Source organism: Lichenostomus cassidix, chromosome 9 (genome assembly GCF_008360975.1).
Source record: "Lichenostomus cassidix isolate B80296 chromosome 9, HeHo_3.0, whole genome shotgun sequence".
Taxonomy (NCBI): Eukaryota; Metazoa; Chordata; class Aves; order Passeriformes; family Meliphagidae; genus Lichenostomus; species Lichenostomus cassidix.
In genome coordinates this window covers 106,653-125,136 of record NC_139490.1, presented here as the reverse complement: position 1 = coordinate 125,136, position 18,484 = coordinate 106,653, and the positions used below count along the sequence as shown (strand labels likewise).

The following is an 18,484-nucleotide window of genomic DNA, read 5'->3' as shown; positions in this document are numbered from 1 at the left end:
GTTTGTTAAGAGTGGGGTCATAGTCCATGTTTACAATTTAGTTCCTCGTCAGTTGTTTTCTTCATTATCCTCATGCTGTTATTCTATTACAAAAAGGGATTTTCATGACTGAATAGTATTTTCTTCTGTGCTGATCTCCTCTGACAGCAAGAATCAAGATGTTCTAAAGGAAGTAGCTGGTTGGTTTTTTAGCTGTGGAATGCCTAGAATTCACAGCTGTGAGTTTTTCGTTGTTTTTCCAAAATAAATAAAACATTTAATTTTTAGTTAATACATTAAGAATCTAGTTGCATACCTTGGATGTATCCATGGTTACAAACTTCTGTGGGAAACCTTGCTGGAGAAGAAATGAGGAATTCTCTTATCCAAATCCTTCTTTATCCACAATATAGATGGTGTTATTTTACCCAGTGTGCTCAAGTTGCTGGTGGTTTGACCTTGGAGATCTTGTATTCCTGTTGTCAGTGATAGACTCCAGTGGCTCGTGGAGGGCAATGTGAGACTACATGTTTGTGGCCTTGCCTACAGAGGATTTATTCACTAGCCCCTGTGGTGGTGGGGTCTAAGGCTGAGCAATTTGCCTTTGCACTGTTGTAGTAGTTAATGGATTTCTCAGTGAATAATCAAATTAAAAACTGAGACAGATCATGCAATAGTAAGTCTATTTTCCAACGAATTTTATGGAAGTTTGTGTTCTTTTTATGAGCCAGTTGAAAATGTGGAAAAGCTTGGGGCTTTTGTGAATTATATGCTGTTTACTGACAACCCCACTATCCAAAGAAAAGCCCACAGATCAAGGACATGACATGCTGTTCCTGTTACCAGACTACTAGTGCTGTTTTGTTAGTTTGGATTTCTTAGCTAGAGTTTTGGAGGGAGGACGGGACAACTTCTACACCTTCTCCCAACCTCTTTCCCCCTTCAGTTCTTTCTGTGCTGTTGCAGCTTTAAGAAGCTTGCTCTGTTCCTGTGTCTGGAGCATCCACAGGAGTGGGGTTGCATTTTCCACCTTACTCTCTCACCCTCTACTACATCACTTTGCCATCATGAAATCTACATAAGTTACAGCAACAAAGTGGTTGCTCTGTAAATAGACATCCAGATGGTCTAAGGCAACTATTTTGTATTAGAAATTGGTTGTGCCTGGTGATTATGGATTAGTTGCTATCAAATTTGCCAGGTTAGGAGTAGAACTATACTGCTGGTTACAGTATCTGCACTAAACTTCAGATGGACCTTAGCAATGGAAATCTTGCCTCTCGGCGTGCCCTGTCAATCCTCACAGCATAATTCTTGTCATTGTCACTATGCAGTATCTTCTTAGACAGGGCTCTGTTGCTGAGTTGTTACTAAACAAAAATATATTATAGCTCTCCATTTAATTACACCTTCCTATTTTTTTTTGCAGACAAAATTTGTCCCAGCATAAACTCTATTAACTGTTACTCCCACATTGAAAGTCCATGTGGTTTTTAGGTGTTGTATGTCATACACAGAGTTGGAATGCGTTAACTACTTCACAGATGTGTCTTTTATTATACTCTAAAGTTTCTTTTATTTTCTGAGATTTACATGGACCATTTCATTTTGTCAACATAGTGATTGAAGACAGGCATGATATATTTTTCCAACAGAATTTGACAGTCTTGATTTCAGAAGAGAAAACAAATTTTAAACCTGTATTTTAAATCAGAACTTTTTGTTTCAAAACAAGTAAAAAACTTCATTATCAGGAATAAGTTATATTCTGTTTTATAGTTGGACCTGCACTTGTGTTCTCAAAGTGTCACAAATAATGAATTCCCTTTCACCGTTTCAGTTTAAACTCTACCATGAATTATACAACAGTGGTGGAAGACTGTCTGCTGATGCATTTCTCCTTAAAGCAGAAAATATACAGAGGAGAAGAGCAGGTGTATTTTTCTTATCGTGTCATTGAAATAATGCCAACTACACTTATTGAGAGGAAGAATTGCTTTACCATAATAGGTTAATTAATGGGGAGTTTTCAGCAGCCTCTGTTAAATTGGTTTTATTTCCGTGGCAGCTCTTTCTGCTTCATGGACAACTTTGTGTCAGTAAGGCTGAACTGAGTGGAAGATAGCCTTTTCTGTGCAGTCATAAGTAGGCAACTACAATAAATTTCTGTATCATGAACAGATTGTTGTGTAGGGAATGTAGTGTTACAAGTTGCTGAGAAGCAAATGTCAGCAAAACTAAACAGGTAACTGAGAGTGAGCCTGTTTATAATGCAGGTTCATCCAGGCTAAAAGCACATATAGGATCTCAGCTGCAGGAAACATAATACAATGCTTTCTTTCTTTTTCTTTTCTTTCTTTCTTTCTTTCTTTCTTTCTTTCTTTCTTTCTTTCTTTCTTTCTTTCTTTCTTTCTTTCTTTCTTTCTTTCTTTCTTTCTTTCTTTCTTTTTCCTTCCTTCCTTCCTTCCTTCCTTCCTTCCTTCCTTCCTTCCTTCCTTCCTTCCTTCCTTCCTTCCTTCCTTCCTTCCTTCCTTCCTTCCTTCCTTCCTTCCTTCCTTCCTTCCTTCCTTCCTTTCCTTCCTTCCTTCCTTCCTTCCTTCCTTCCTTCCTTCCTTCCTTCCTTCCTTCCTTCCTTCCTTCCTTCCTTCCTTCCTTCCTTCCTCCCTTCCTCCCTCCCTTCCTCCCTCCCTTCCTTCCTCCCTTCCTCCCTTCCTTCCTCCCTTTCTTCCCTTTCTTCCCTTTCTTCCCTTTCTTTCTCTCTCTCTCTTTCTCTCTCTCTTTCTTTTCTCTTATTTTCTTGCTTTGCTTTGCTTTGCTTTGCTTTTTTCTTCTTCATTGTGTTTAGCAGTTTGTTAGAGCCTGGTATCTATTAATCTATTCTGTAAAAAGCACTCTTGCTTCTGTTTCTACTTAAAATTTGATGTTGGGTACCATGCAGTTGGAAAACCTAGAGAGAGATTTACGAGAATGCAGTTTATTTTGGGGATATATCATGTATGGATTAGTGGTTTATTTTGTTTACTGATGGCATGGAAGTAATCCAGTCTGAATGCAAAACACTGTGTTATGTGAAACAGTAAGAACTGCAAGCTCAGGACTGATTACAAAATTTTTTCTTTTCATTTTTTTAAACAGCAAAATAAAATTTTGATCTTTTTCTCATATATATTTTCTCACACACCTATAATGTATCATGTTTTACTACCCTTTATGTGCTTAGTCTTGCTTTATTAAGCTTTTTTTTTTTTTTGTAAATGGTTAAAAGCCAGGTCAGAGTTGACACACCTTGAGTAGATTAGTTATCAGTTGTGTTAATATTTAATGGTATGGTACCAGGCTGTACCCTGTTCCTTTCAGAACACTCCCATATTGTTTTGAGAGATAATGCATCTCCTACATTAATACCAGGGATCTGGGATGAAGTGTGCTGTATGATCTCAAAGGTACAGTGCTTCTGCTGTGTTTGTTTTTGTGTAAGGGCTGTGATGGATCCTAACAGTGCAAACATTCAGATTCCAAGGGCCTAATTCTAGTCTTACAGTGATTAGCAAAAACTTAGAAATAAATTAGATTTAAATATATATATAATTCTAGTTAGTAATCTGTATCTCATTGTGAAAAATATGCTGAGCCTTTTGAAGCTGGCCTGAGAAAAAGGGACTGTGGCAGACCTTAGTGTTCATGTTTCCTGGTTTTCTTCTCTGTCCCTTAAGCTGTCTTTTCCACCATCTCCTTCTCTCACCAGTGCCAGAGATAAATTACACCCCTGAGATGTGCTGCCTTCTGCTGCCACTTCCCACTGGCCATGGCTCTGCCTCATCAGCTATCTCTTGGTCATCTTCCATGTCCTCGTGCATGGCACCATCACCTCTCTGCAAGCGAGACACACTGATACAAGGAATATTATAGCAGGTGCCTTCGTGATGCAGAAACACACCATAAAAAAATACCATGACAATATACAGACTTATCCTCTCTGGTAATTAGTTCAGCCTCTCCAATTTCTTCCCCTGCTCCCTTCGTTGCATTTTTGGTACTTCACAGAGAGGACAGAAATTGCATTTTCAGTAGTGAGGAGCACCTTGGCTGCCCTAGACTGCAGGGCTCCTGCCAGTGGCCTGGGCAGCAGAGCTCAGACTCCTTGTAATGGTCAGGAGCACAGCTGGTGTGCACCTAAGCTTCCACCAGCACCAGGGGGATCAGGCATGGTGCTGGCTCCTTAGCAGCAGTACCATTGCTCTTTGCAGACTGAGGGGCTGATCTGGCTGAACATAAGTGGTTTGTTCACTGGTTTGTAATTTCCACCACTGGACTAGCTTTCATCCTCATCAGTTCTCTGATCCAGTCCAAGTAGGACCACAGGAATGCTAGGAGCAATATTAGGAAAGAAACAGAAGTAAACAGCTGTAAGTAGAGAATGGGACTGAATCTCCAGCAACAGTGCTCAGTTAGATCAGTTTCAGTCAAGTGTTTAATTGCATCTATAAAGAGAACTGTTGTGGTATTGAGCCTGTCTTTGCAGTGGCATTAGTAAGTAGTTAATAACATTGAATTTTTATGGATGGCTATTTCCATGAAAACAACTTTTTCCAATCAGATTCACTTAGTCTCTGTGAGTTCAAAACAAAGCAAGGCAATACTGGCTGCAGCTTTTCTTTTCAGGTGGTCTGAATCGGGCCTGATTTACAGGATGCTTCATCAGGAGGATGCTGCTGTACTTAATAGATTTCATCTCCTTTGAAATGAGTGTGAACAAGCTCTCAGAAGGATAAGGGGTGTTTACTGTTTGGGGGCTGCACTGGTGGGCTGGGTTACATCCAGCTGTTATTGACAAGAGAAGTCCCAGGGTAGATTAAGTGCAAATTGTTTGATTAAACTCTTTTTGAGGTATCTCTCTGTTTCAGTTTTCCATCTTGGACTTCTAACGATTTAGGGTGATTTTAGGAACCAATAATGGGCTTACATATGTGGTACTAAGGGTCTGTTTTAATAGTGTTTCTTTTCAAGTTCAACTGTGTGATATTGCTGTATGTTGGTCAACCTGTTGGTAGCTAATTCTGACAACATCGACAAGCTGGGAATAATACTGCCTTTCTGGAGTGGGGATTAATTTTTTTTTTTAATGGTGACTATGTTTCAAAGCCTTAGTATACCTTAAAGCTGGTTGTAGCAAAGTAAGTTCTTTTAGATCATCACCAGTATGGGTCATAGTACTACTCCAGGTTGCACTTAAGTGGCCTGATGGGTTTCTCCTTGGCTCCTCTGATGGTTGTTTCTGTATGATCTTGTGCAAGGGCTTCAGCTGTTGTCACACCCTTGCCTTTTTGAGTAAAGGTATTGCATACTCTTACAATATACGTATCAATACTAGCTCAAAACTACCTGACTTGCTACATGAACTGTCATCCTAATACAATGAGGTCTTTATTTCTAGCTTCATCTTTGTATTCTGCTGTTTTACTGACTTACTAATTACTAATTAGTCTCTTTAATTACAGTGTTGAGCTCATCCTGTGAACATGACAACATCTTTGGAATGTGCTGCACTAAGCCCTTTTATATGTTCTTTTGCATGGGATAAAATTGCCATTTCTCTAGTATTCCAGAGCAGGAGAAGCTTTGGCTGAGCGACTGTTTCAGAGCCACATTTATGCTCAGAGGTAGAACCAGTTGCTCCCAGACACAGCACATATGCACTTTGATTTTGTCAAAATTCCTGGTTTTTAATAGCATGCTTTTCTTAGTTTTTTGTCTGTCTTTAAATGGAAGTCACTGAGGGGCATGAGTTTTTCTATTTCTGATTTTTACCTTAGGCAACAGAGTAAGTGACCTAAATTTCAAGATGCTGAAAATTGCTATACACTAGCTGAAATCTAGTTGGGGTTTGTTGTGTGAACTGTGACCACCTTTCAGCATGAACTACAATTCAGCATGAACAAACAAGTTGTATGTTTTTCCAAGAAACACATGTAGCCCTCATGCAGAGATCTTCCTGTGCAGTTAGTGGTGTTAGTAACTTCTTGGTGCTTAGCCTGGCTCTGTGTTCCTTCACTGTTTCTGTGCAGTCCCTGTGCTGTGCTGCTCACACAGGACCATTCTGTTTCCTCTCTAAAAACACTGCCCTTTTTGCCTGATACTCTTTGGGACAAGCTAAGGTGGTGACGTTCTGTCCGAAGCTTTGACTTGACAGATGACAGATGTATCTGCTCTGACTTGTCCCTTGTGGAGCCTGTGGAAATCACTGAGGAATTTCCATGCTTGCTCAGCCATGTTATGCTGGAAGCAGTCACTAGAAATGCACTATGCTTTTTAGATTCAAATTATGAGAAATCTGCTGCTGGTCTTGATGGTCTGCACTCAGTGGTTATTTCCACATGTTCTACTTGAAAACAAGAGATCTTCTTAATACTGCTGGTAGACCATAGAAATGATACTTCCTTAGTGGTGGTGCATTGAGGTCATGTCTGTAATGATGTGGAGACAGGTGTTTTCAGAACTTTTGTTAGTCTTTAAAAAGTAACAAAAATGGGAGTTCTAAGGCAAAGATTTTATAAAAAGTGATCTCTGCTTTTTTGACTGTTCCAATTGTTATCTCTGAAAACAGGCATTTCTGCTACATGCACAGCAGTTGTTACAATGTAGTAAGAGCAACTGAAAAACCCCACAAAAAATAAAGACGTATGTTTAGCTCTACATAATATTCTAGGGCACATGATACACAGAGAGTTTGTTCCCAAGTTATTTTTCAGTTGGAATGCTTCTACTCAAAAGGTGTAGATATAAATGAATGCCCAGCTATGCCTAGTAAATACTAGGTGTAGAAAAGTAGAATTGCATTTTTAATTTTTTATTAGATATTTATTTCTGATTAAATATTTGAGTTTTGCCTACTTATACTTCCTAATATTTCTCATATTTCTGAAAACTTGTGCAGTTCTGTTTTATAGTGAGGCTATATTATGACAGTTGGATTGCAAAATATATAGGAAAAGGGGAGGGCTTTTATTAGAAGTTAAGACTTGCATTGTCTCAACAGGCGGGTCAGCATGCTCTGCACACCTGCCTCTTAGACACAGTATCCTGTAACACCAAGGGTGAGCATTCCATCTAATCCAGGGCTTGCAGGAAAAAGTTCTTAGTCATTCATTCAGTGGCACACCCATTGCCTAGTAAAAGGTATTTTTAGAAGGAAGCAGAAGTCCAAAGCATGACTCAGAGAGACTATTTTGAAATACCTGGCTACATCCGCACCCATGCATGTAGCCCTTACTCGAGGAAACATTTTAATTACATCCATGGGAGTTGTGTCCAAGTTGAGCAACTGAGGACAGACTCTTAAACGTAATGGGGTACCTGTTGGGCAAGTAAATTACTTCTTTTCGAAGCAGGAACACACTTGTGCTGAGCAGTACTAAAACCAAAACATCCAGATACATAGCATCTTTGAAAGCAGACATAAAATTTCACAAGATTTTTGTAGATTTAGCAAGATAATTTGGGTTAGCTCGATGTCAGGATGATGTATGCTGGAAGAGGAAATGGAAAGTGCTTGATCTGTCTTGACATGGTTTATAGTGAGACCTGCAAAGGCACCTTGGAACTGACACTAATTTCCAGCAGGTATGGGGATGTCTGTGCCAGAGCCTTGTGGCAGGAAGAGGGAATTCCTTCCATTGGGATGGATTTAGCTGCTTGAGTACATTGCTGGCCAGGAGGAGTGGGTCATGCCTTGATCCTGTCAAAGGAAAGAGGTGGATTTTGGAGGCTGTGGCAAGTCAGTGGGCAAGGGCACATTCTAAAAGTGGAGCAAATATCACTGCTTTTGGAGTACAGATGTAGAAAAAGTTGGGGCGCCCAGCTCTTAACAACAGATCATTAAAATGCCTCCACAACATAAGGGAAGTTTCAGGTCTTCCTCAGCCTGAGGATTTACTAAACCACATCTTTATGTCAAATGCCTTACCAATAGGCAGGTCATGCTGGCTTTGCTGCCTTCTTATGTGCCACCTCAAGTAGCAAAAAGTTTTGAGAGGCACTCAGCTACAGCAGAGCAGCAGCAGCCTCGGGAGTTGTGTCCCAGAGCTCAGGACTAGGGTAATGGTTTTCCCACAAAGCAAAAGTTGAGGTGCGAGTATATTTGACAGGATTTACGGGGCGCCTTGCTTCTACTGATGTCCTCTTGCAAGCAAGCAGACTGGCACTCCAGGCTTTTTTCTTTGACAGATAGTTTAGAGATCATGTGCTGAAGGCAAAAAAAGAGCTTCTCATAACTGTACCTATTTCTCATAAACTGTTTTGAGTGTTACATGTAAGCACATTTTAAGTGCGGTATGAAAACCACCCTTCTATAACTCATCTGCAAGCGAAACTTATTCTTTGTGAAGGAACAAGATTTCCCCTCATGTAGCAATAATGACAGTATTAGGACTTTCTTACATTAGATTGGGCAAATTGGGTCACTGCTGAAGAGCACTGTGTTAGTTCATAATGCTTATATCTCACTCTAAAAGATTGATTTAGTGAAGTGGGAAAGCACTCCCTTGTTTTTGGGAGTGTATATTGTGAAGAAATACATTCACTCTATGATGGTCTTAATATAAATTTCTAAGAATGCTTTTTTTTTTTTTTTGTTTAAAGCAGTTAGAAAAAGGTTTTTTTCCTCCCTATAGTGTGTGAATATTTGGGGAATGTCTCGAAATGGAGAAAGAATCACAGCTTTGACTCGAAACATTTTTGAGAGTTCCAAAGTTAAAGGTATTTGTTTTATATCCAGTAAGAAATTTCAGAGGCATGTGTTTGTTTTTCAAGTCTGATCAACTCTGAAAGCACGATTCAGACACAGAAGAATGAATCCATAAAAATTCTAAGTCACTTGCACTTCAAAAGAAGTATTCCTTGATACAGGTCAAAGGCAAGACTCCAGTTCAAGTAAACTGCACATCGAATAGTTTCTACTAATAATCAAAGTGTGATTTCATTGGAGAGATGTTCTTCATATGAAACTATTTTTAATTTTGTGTTGAAAATATTATGTTTTGCAAGCTACAATATAAACTTTGAAGAAGATTTCCAGTGTGACTTAACTGATTTTTATAAACAACTTTACACCTTTCAGAATTTCTCATTGCTAACTACTGCACGATACTGTGAGCAATATGATGAAATGAATACCTTATGTGAATAATGTCTGGATACACGGTGCTCTTTGCTGCTCTTTACTATGCAGTAACATGGAACCTGTTACAATGTGTGGTAAATCTAGTGCAGCTGCACCTTTGCTGCTGCTGCTGCTTTCAGACATGGCTCGTAACACAGCTGGGCTCTTCATGTGCTGGCTGAGGCTGTGGAACTCAGCTTCACTGATGCAATCTCAGTCTGACGCAACAAAGGCTGGGTACCTAGAAGAACAGCCTGCCCACATCTGATGCTAGGGAGTGTTCTCAGCTGATTAACTTTTAGACATAGTTTCCCTTGCATACGCTGTAGTATGAGGAGGAATTCTGTCATTGGAGATTTTAATCTGCTTCTGAACATATGATGGTTATCAGACTTCCTTCACAACTATTTACTTTGAAGTATGTCTCCATTAAATAATTTGGCTCAAGAATTGTTTGTTTTTATAACATTAGCCCTGGGGGTTTTCTAACATTAGTCCCTGTATACCCATGTGCTACTTAAAAAAATTAAAAGTCGTTAGAAAGAAGAAAATAACAATAGTTAAAGTAGTAAAGCAGTGGAGATCTATTAGAAACAAGTAATCTGTGGATTGTAAATCAGCTAAAAAGTATAGAAATTGAAGAGGTACACTGATATCTTAACCTAATTTTAAGCAAAATGTTTGAAAGTGTTCAATAAAAAATTATTTTCTAAGGACTGCATGGTATTTTCCTCTTGCCTAACAGTAACATTAAAAACTTTGCTTGGACAGTCAGAGAACAGTAGAAAATGAGAAAGAGTTGGCTTAAACCTTGGATCTCAGTCAGCATGATCAGAGAAGCATGCAGGTGCTATGGCACAGCTTGCAGCTATTAAGTCTCTGTATCTGTAGGTGTCCATGCCTCTTGGCAGCTGTTCTGTTCAGAACTGATTTCCATCACGTGGGGCAGCACGTGCAGTACCAGCAGCATCCCAGCAAACCTCTCTCCCTTGGTTGGAGGGGAGAAGAGGGAGCCTGTCTTCAAACAAAGAGGATGCAGCTCTCCCAAGAGCTCCTCTGCTTTCTGTGGCAGATGACCAGACCCGAAACTTCTGTCCCCAGCAGAGAGGTCAGCATGGAAGGAACTGCACCAGTGTGTGTGGAACAGAGCATGGAAGAAGGACCCTGCAGTGAAACTCTCCAAATACCCACCATGTGGTTCTGGTTCCCAGTGAGCTGGCTGTGATCTTTCTATTTAATGGTTTTGTTTCATTAGCGTGTTTGAAGGGTAGAAATGAAATATTAGAGGCTGATGGAGTTTGCAGTCAGGTTAAATTCAATGAGGTCCATGCTTAGTAAGATCTTGTAGCTAAAAGTAATCTTGATCTTTTGTGTAATGACAGCTTTATTAAAGGAACATAATAAAGTCCATGAGCACAGTGATTACTTACTCAGAAATTCCCATGTGTGTAAGTACCAGGCTGTGTTAGTTTGGTTTTGTGTACTTTAGATAGATGTGTTTACTTTAATTTATTGGCAGGATTGTGTTTGAACATAAACAGTTATTAGTGATAAAGCTGAAATGTCTTATGGATATAGGCATTATGTAGCTATTAGAGGCCTTTGGCTCCATGTAGTACTTTGTCTTTCATATGATAACACCTGTAATTTCCAAGTGGCTGTGGCTAGCACAGGTTTTTCCCATGAGAAATTTTCTTGTGTTTTATAAATAAAGATAAAGTTTGGATGTTGTTGGAACAGTGTCCCAGAACTTGGGCAGTGCAGGCCTGGCCAATCAGGCCTGGGGGAAGGCTTCTGACTGACCAATCTGGATGACTTTTGAGAACTCTATATATGTGATGAAATCAAAACAATAAAGGTCATTCCTTCTTGCCACTGAGAACTGATGCATTCATTACTCTGCTAGCTGCTCAACAGCGACAAGTGTCCATCTAAACTTTGGTGTGTCTCAATTGTTTCAGATAACCATAGAATTAGGGAATCATTTAGTTTGGAAAAGCTGTATGGGACTATTGAGTCCAACAATTCCCCCAGCACTGCCAAGGCCACCATAACCCACATACTAAATCTACGTCTACACGGCTTTTAAATCCCTCTGGGGATGGGGATTCTATCATAGCTCTGGACAAACCTTTTAGTTAAGAAATTTTTCCTAATATCTCATCTAGACCTCCCTTGGCACAACTTGAGGCCACTTCCTTATGGCTTATACTACCAATTTGGAATTGCTCTCCTTAAATTTTCTCTAGTTCTGTACTAGTGTGAAACGTCTAGCCTACTACAGTCCTTTGCTTTAATAAAATGAGTATGGATTAGGATCCTATTTTTGTCATTTGCCAGTACGAATATATCCTCAGTAGGACAGTTCACAGCACAGGGGTAAGTTTTGTAGGTATATAGTAGTTAATTTTTAACTGAGACAGAACTTTTATGGGTGCTAAGTTTTATTTTCTGCATTTTGAGCAGGAGGAGATCTAGCTCTGAAAATATATTGCCATTAGAACTGAGATGAATTACTTTACTGTGGTGGATTCTTGAGCTAATGCCTTGAGACCTGGTCTCTACTCAAGTGCAACTGTGTGGGCTTTGGAACAGGACTGGCTAAGGACTTAGACCACAAGTGAGGAAGTACTTTCCAATAAAACATGTTCTTTCTAGTGTGTGCAAAGACTATTCGAAAAGATGATCAGAGTCCAAACTACACTGCTCTTATAGGACAGAATAATTAATTTTCTTTTTTTTTTTTCAAAAATATGTGTTTCCTCCTAATCTTAACCTCTGCCTGACTAAAGGAACTCCTTTTTGTTTCACACAAAGCCTTCTAGGTGCAAAAGCAGAACAGAAGTGGAGTTCCAGCCTCTTCTACCTGTTTTCTCATTCTGCAGAGCAGATGTGGGATTCCAGGAGAGGACAGACTAGCAGCTATATGTTAGCCAAGTCCAGGAGTTGAGGGTGTTTCACAACTTTACTAGCCTCAGCAGATCAGCCTTCTGTCTACAGTTCAGAGTCTAAGTTCAGCCTTTTGCCATAGCTCCATGCAGAACTATGCAAATGCAGTTGTTGAAGTTACTCTTGTGGTGCTGTGGCCATAGCTGAGCCTTGTTTCTTTAAAGCAAGGAAAGATAGAAGTGTCTTTCATGACTTCTAAGGTACTGTGGCTCCTCATCATTAAAATAAAGTGACTCCATTAGCAGTGCAAGGTTATATAGCCCTGACAACTCTGTACCCTATAACCAATGGTGATTACTTTTCTTTTTGCTCTTTGTAAATATAATTTACAATGGTAAGGAAAAATCTTTGAGTTCCTTGCAAGATGAGCTTGTAAATTTTAGGTCTTCATTTCATTTTGACAGAAAAGTAGAAATGTCTTATGCTTTTTGGATTACTGTTTCATTATCTTAAATAATTAAAACCAAAACCCAAATTCTGTCTTGGCAACATTCATTCATTCGTTCATTCATGATCCTAGTGTTATCAAGGCAGGGTTACTACTGATAAACTTTAATAGAACCTTGTTGTTAATGTTACTTAGCAACATACTGTGTAGACACTTGTCATGGTTTAACCCAGCCAGTACCTCAGCCCCACACAGCTGCTTGCTCATTCTGCCCTTGGTGGGATGGGGAGATAGTTGGAGGGTTAAAAGTGAGATGAGAGATGGGTTGAGATAATAAGGGTTTAATAATTAAAATAATAATAATAAATTGTAAGGAAAATTGGATGGAAACTAATTTCTGTCGTGATAATCTTTTTATATTCATTGCACATTAATCATAGGCTGGATTAATCAGCAACCCACTCACAAAGCTTATGCAGAATGCTGTAATGGCTTTGTAATTGTAATGATTCCACAGGACACATTTTAATTTTCCTTGAGCCCTTTGTAAGCCTCTAAGTAGTGCTCCTTTAGGAAGCCCTATGTCCATGTTAGAGCAGAACATAATTGATCAAAATCCTGAGAGTAAATGGAGAGTAACACAAAAAAGTCAAGGATGTTTTGCCGGACAGGCAAGTACTATGGTTTACATAGTTGCAGTTTCCTCAAAGACAGAGCTTGCCTTTTTGGAGGAAAATGTCCCCTGACTCAGCGCAGACACTGGGGAAGGGCTGTGGTGTTTGGATTTTTTGAGGTTTTTTATTCTCCTCACCTTTAGTGGACACTTCCAGTTTGTTTCGTTTCCTTTGTCTGTATGCTTATGGAGGGCACAGAGCAGGACTACTTTTCTGCTGTGAATATCTGTAAAAGAAGAAAGTTGGTTTATTTCATTTTTTAATTTACCATTTATAAGTCTGTCCTTGGAAGAACTCTTTTCTGGAACTGGCACCTGAACCAAATCCTGTCCTGTCAAAGCCTCAAGGTTTGATTTGGTGGGCATGATGCCTTAGTTCAGTTCCACTTCTTGTTGAGAGTGCCTTTTGCCTGGCTGCTGTGCTGCCAGGAGCTGTTACTGAGCATTGTTGTTTTCCACCAAAGGCAGACGCCTCTCACCTGAAGATGGTATTTCAGGTGCTGTTGTGGAAGACTTGAGAGCCAGAGGTCACTGGAGGCAGGGGCCCATGAGTGGACCCAGCAGAACCTATTTGGCCGCAGCCTGATCATCACTAGAGGGAGCTGGTGGAATTCTCGGGGCACTTCGGAGCGCTGGCAGAAAGTCCCATGGGCAGGATCTGACGCCAGAGGAGGTGGCTGTGTGACGGAGCACTGCTGTCTTTCCCCATCCTCCAGGCCCATTGCAGTTCATTGGAATGGCACAGTGTCTGTGACTTTGAAAGACCTTACGAAAGGAGCAGCTGCAGTAAGGTGCTGTATTTAGTGGCAGACACAGGTTTTGTAGATTTACAGAGAATATGGTCTCAGTTGTGTTGTTCCAGTATGTTACCTTAAAAAAAGACTATGAATTCATTTAAGTATAATCAGCATGAAATGTTATTTTCTTCTGCTTTTCTCCTTTAAATGTTGCTTACATGAAAAAGGATCTTCTGTGGACTGATTTGTTCTTTAATAATTTATTAAAGATTTATTATTTAATAATTTATTATTTAATTGTTGTTTTTAAGTGGTTATTTTTGGGATTTTTAGTATTTTTTTAATAAAGTTTTGGGGGTTTTCCTAAAAATTCTGTCCTACTAAAAATGTGTGGTACCTTTGTGTAGCATTTTTGAGGTCTTGATGTTCCTCTTGGAGGAACATCAGGAAATAGTTGGAGGAACATGATGGTGAAATAGTTGGCTTTATGATTAACAGCCATTTTAAGGACCATCTGGTAGCAAAGATTTGGTGCACTGAGTGTATAATGTTAAATGGATTTCAGAACTCGAATTTAAATGATGATAGCAAAGGTTGATGGAAGGGTAGGATTGCAGTTTAGGAAATAATCTTTCAAGAGTCTTGTGGTCATGCCTGATTTGCTTTTCTGATTGTGATGTCTGATTCGACTACTACTGATGCTGAAAGGTACGCAAGTAAAGACAACATGCTGCAATATCAGTTATGCTAATGTGAAAGACACATTAAATTTAAACATTCATTTCCCATCCTGCTGCTATGGAATCAATACGTAGGTTGCTCCCAGCCAAGCAGCTGTTGTGGGATTGTTCTGCAAGAATAATTTAAAACATTTAATTGGCATGAACTTACTAATTACTAATTCCAGAGGCAAGACTGCATGAGCAATGTATGAAACAAAACAGGCAATAAATTTAATGATTTTATGTTTTCTTTCCTGTTTTTTGATCTTACAGATCTAATTTTTTGCTGGATTCAAGGTTCACGACTGACAGAATCACTTTATGAGAAAAATGAAGGTAATTAATGACTGACTTTTGTAACACAAAAGTATATGTTATACTAAAGGTATGACACTGGTTTTGGTTCCATGTTTTTAATGTCTGGTTTTTGTGGTTGTTTCAGGGGAGGGGAGACATCAGTGACACGCTGCGAGTCAGACGACCATCTGTTCCTCGTGCTGTGCTGTGCTGTGCTATGCTATGCAAACATTGTATGCTAAGCTAATGCTAGTTTTCTGATCCATACAGCTCTTACAAACACACAGTGTAGAAGAGAGAATGCTTATAGTACAGTGATGGTAATGCCTCATGCTTGTTTAACTTTTGCAAGAACATCACACTTTTAAGGAGAGACTAGAAATCTAAAATGCAAACTTGTGTTTAAATAATACAGTCCAAGGGAAACATTGACCCTTTTGCAAGAAAAGTTGTCTGTTGCAGAAATAGAAAAAGAATTTGTTTGTCCCATGTCCTACTTTTATCATAATAACATCGTTGCAAGAATTAATGAATGTAGGCCACAGCATGGTTTTTGTATGTCACCAGAAAACAGTTTTTGAAGTGGTTTATTTGATTGCAAGTCTAGGGTCAATAATAGTTGTTCTTAAGTAAGGTTTATGGGTTCTTCTTTAAAGAGAGGAATTTCTGTACACTCATTTAGTGGTAGCTCTGCCCTGATTGTAAGCTTTTGAGTCTCCAAACTGGTTGGTTAAATGGGAAAACTACTTTTGTTGCATCATTGCTGACTCCTTCTCAGGTCAGCATTATTACTAATAGATTAAATGGTCTCTCTATATGTCAATGTGTGTTGTTACATAGAAATGCAAGTGCTCACTCCAAGCTGACTTCTGTGGTTCAGATCAGTTTTCTATCTCAAAGTGGTGGCAGAGATTGCAAGCAAGCATGTGCATGTGTGTTATAGCTGTGTTAGGAACAATCGGTCTTACGGCAATGGGTAGTTGCTTGTAAGTAGCTCATTAGTTCATCTGAAGAGTTGTGATGTAATTAATAAAAGTGATCTGGAGACTTTCTTCTGTCTGTGCCTGGGAGACCACAGACACCAAGGACTTCATGATGAGCAGTTTCCTCTTGTGACTGTCCAGGTCGAGTTTGTCAACCAACATGTACTTGAGAGGTTGTGAGGACAGTTACAGCTTCAGCACAGTGTTTTTGTGGGTGGTGGTTGGAAAACGTGGGCAATACATCACTTGGACATTGGAAAATGGATGGCAGTACAGATGGGTCAAAGGGAGTTAGACCCCTTCTGAAGTCACCAGGAGCTCTGTCTGCACAGCTGGCCAAGAGCCTGCCCTTAGTTTAGCCAACAGGTGACTGCATATTCCCAGTATGTTCCCAGCAGTTTTCTAAGCTAGTATTGGCCTCCATGAGCAGCAACCTATTAAACAGTGAAATAACAAATGATAACAGCTTACAAGAGAATACAAGCGGGAATTCATAACGTGTGTAAATACATGTTTTGTTGCCCATTCTTTCCAAACAAATTGTGCATGGGTGCAGCCCATGCTATTATTTCCCATGCTGTGTCTCACCTGCAGATGCCACATAGTTACCACATCCTGCCAGTGCTTCCATGAGAGGCGCTTTCCTCCATTAACCCTTTTCTTATGGTGGGTAGGACCACAAATTCTGCAAGAAAAGTTATATTGAGACTTTCTGGTAGAAGCTGTAGCATAGGGTGTCCAAATGGCAGTGGTGTTAGTGAAGCCCCCTTGATTCACACCTGACCAGGTCTTTTAATGTAAAAAAATTGTATTTGCTTCAAATACAATGTTGGTTTTCTTTCTTTTTCTTTCTTTCTTTCTTTGCACTGTTTTCAAGGTCACTGGAAGACATTTGTCATATGTCTGTTTCATCTGTGTCTCTTGATCACTATTGTATCTTTTAGCAAATTGTGGCTAAGGATAAAACAGTAAGACAGACTATTTGGAACGTTAGAAGAAACTATTGGAAGAAACATGTTTTTCAGTAGAGCAACATCTTTCCATCTTTCTGGCATCTTTAAGTCAGCAGCTTGCTTATTTGCTCAGAAAACACTAATGCAGATGTTTTGTCCTTTATCTAAGTATAAGCAATGAGAACCTGTTCTGGTACTAAAACAGTGAACGAAAAAACCATTGAGTTTGGGGAGGATTAACAAGATTAATACTGGGAACTCAGCATAGCTGAGCTATAGAAATCTCTTTTCCATTAAGGGAAGAGCAGCCAGGCTGTCCTGACAGTGTGCTGGACAGCAATGGAAAGAGGGCTCTGTGATATCTCATTGCTCTGGAGCCTTAAATTGTACACACACAGCAGGTTCAAATGTAGTAAACTGCCCAGTGCCAAGCTGGGGAAACAGACCCTGTTATTGACAGCGTGCTGACTGGTGTGATGGGCCTGGGTCTGTTTGACCAATTCAGCACTTAATTTGCAGATATCCTGCCCTCCTTGACTTCCTCTTCAGTAGAGTTACATGGGTGTTTCCAGAATTATCAAAGTATATTAGTGTAGTGTCCTTTTTTTGTGGCACTTTGCTGTTGCAGAGGAAACTTGCAGGAAAATATTTATAGTTGGTTTAGTCATTAGAGGTGAAGCACACAATAATGGCCAGTCTGTGTTTCTACAATTGGAGGATATTTCTCATAATGAAGGAAGTCTCCAAGGTCAGCAGCTACAATACCCGGAGAAGTTACATCACAAAGCCACAGCTGCACTAGACTGCTCTCTCCTCCCACTTCACCCCCCACCTTTTCTTTTTGCACACTCCTTCTCAGCTTAAGTGTTGCTCACATCTCTTGCAAGCATACAATAGATCTGACTTGGTCTTGTGTTTGCTGTCTTATTTAATTATTAAACACACCCTACTCCACCTTCAAAAAAAGAGACCTGAATGAGTAATTTTTTAAAAGTCTTATCGTAGTCTTCTAATATGCTGTTACATTCCCAAACACTGTTTGTCTAGCTTCTGGTTTTGCAATGAGAATAACATTGTACTGTGATGATGGCAGCAGCAGCACCTCCTGGATCTAGTCTGGACCTGTGCATTTTACTTACCTCCTGTCATGTGATGGCAGCAGGCATGGCATCTCACACCTCTGTGTTGAGCTGTGTGTGAGCCAGAAAGCTTTGGGCTATTTTAGCAAAATTTGCATGAGGGGAAAGAGAAAAGGCTAGATGTTAATTTTTGTAGGTCACTTTGTATCTCCATTTACTATGGAATTGGTACAGGTAACACCATTTGGAAACCTTGGATACAATCCGTTTCTTTCTTGGCATTTTTCTTTTTGTGTGTGTTTCTATACATGGTATTTCAGGCCAAGGACTCTCTTTTATAATCCTGTTTTTTTAAAGCAGTATTTTCCACCAGTGTTTGCTTGGTTTAGCTGTTACTACCACATTTACTAAATGACTTTTAATCTAAATTCAGTTTGCCTTAATGGCAAGAACAAGGACACTCCTAAGAAGCCTACTTGTTCATTTTATTTGTTTTCCAACCTCCTCGTGAGGTTTTTCTCTTGGTCCATCAACAGGATAGCAAAGTGAGAGGTTGCTCTACATACT

At 39.6% G+C, this 18,484-nt stretch overlaps 1 long non-coding RNA gene across 2 annotated transcripts; it reads left to right on the top strand.

Annotated features, from left to right (window-relative positions):
* The first annotated feature begins 403 nt into the window (after positions 1-403).
* On the top strand, positions 404-15,719 carry LOC146432986 (uncharacterized). Of its 2 annotated transcripts, none has more exons than XR_014853957.1 (4): positions 404-655; positions 13,644-13,896; positions 14,879-14,941; positions 15,048-15,719. It is a non-coding gene; the product is annotated as an uncharacterized LOC146432986 (long non-coding RNA). The 2 variants fall into 2 exon arrangements; XR_014853956.1 differs by having other exon boundaries at positions 13,644-13,937.
* The last annotated feature ends 2,765 nt before the right edge of the window (positions 15,720-18,484 follow it).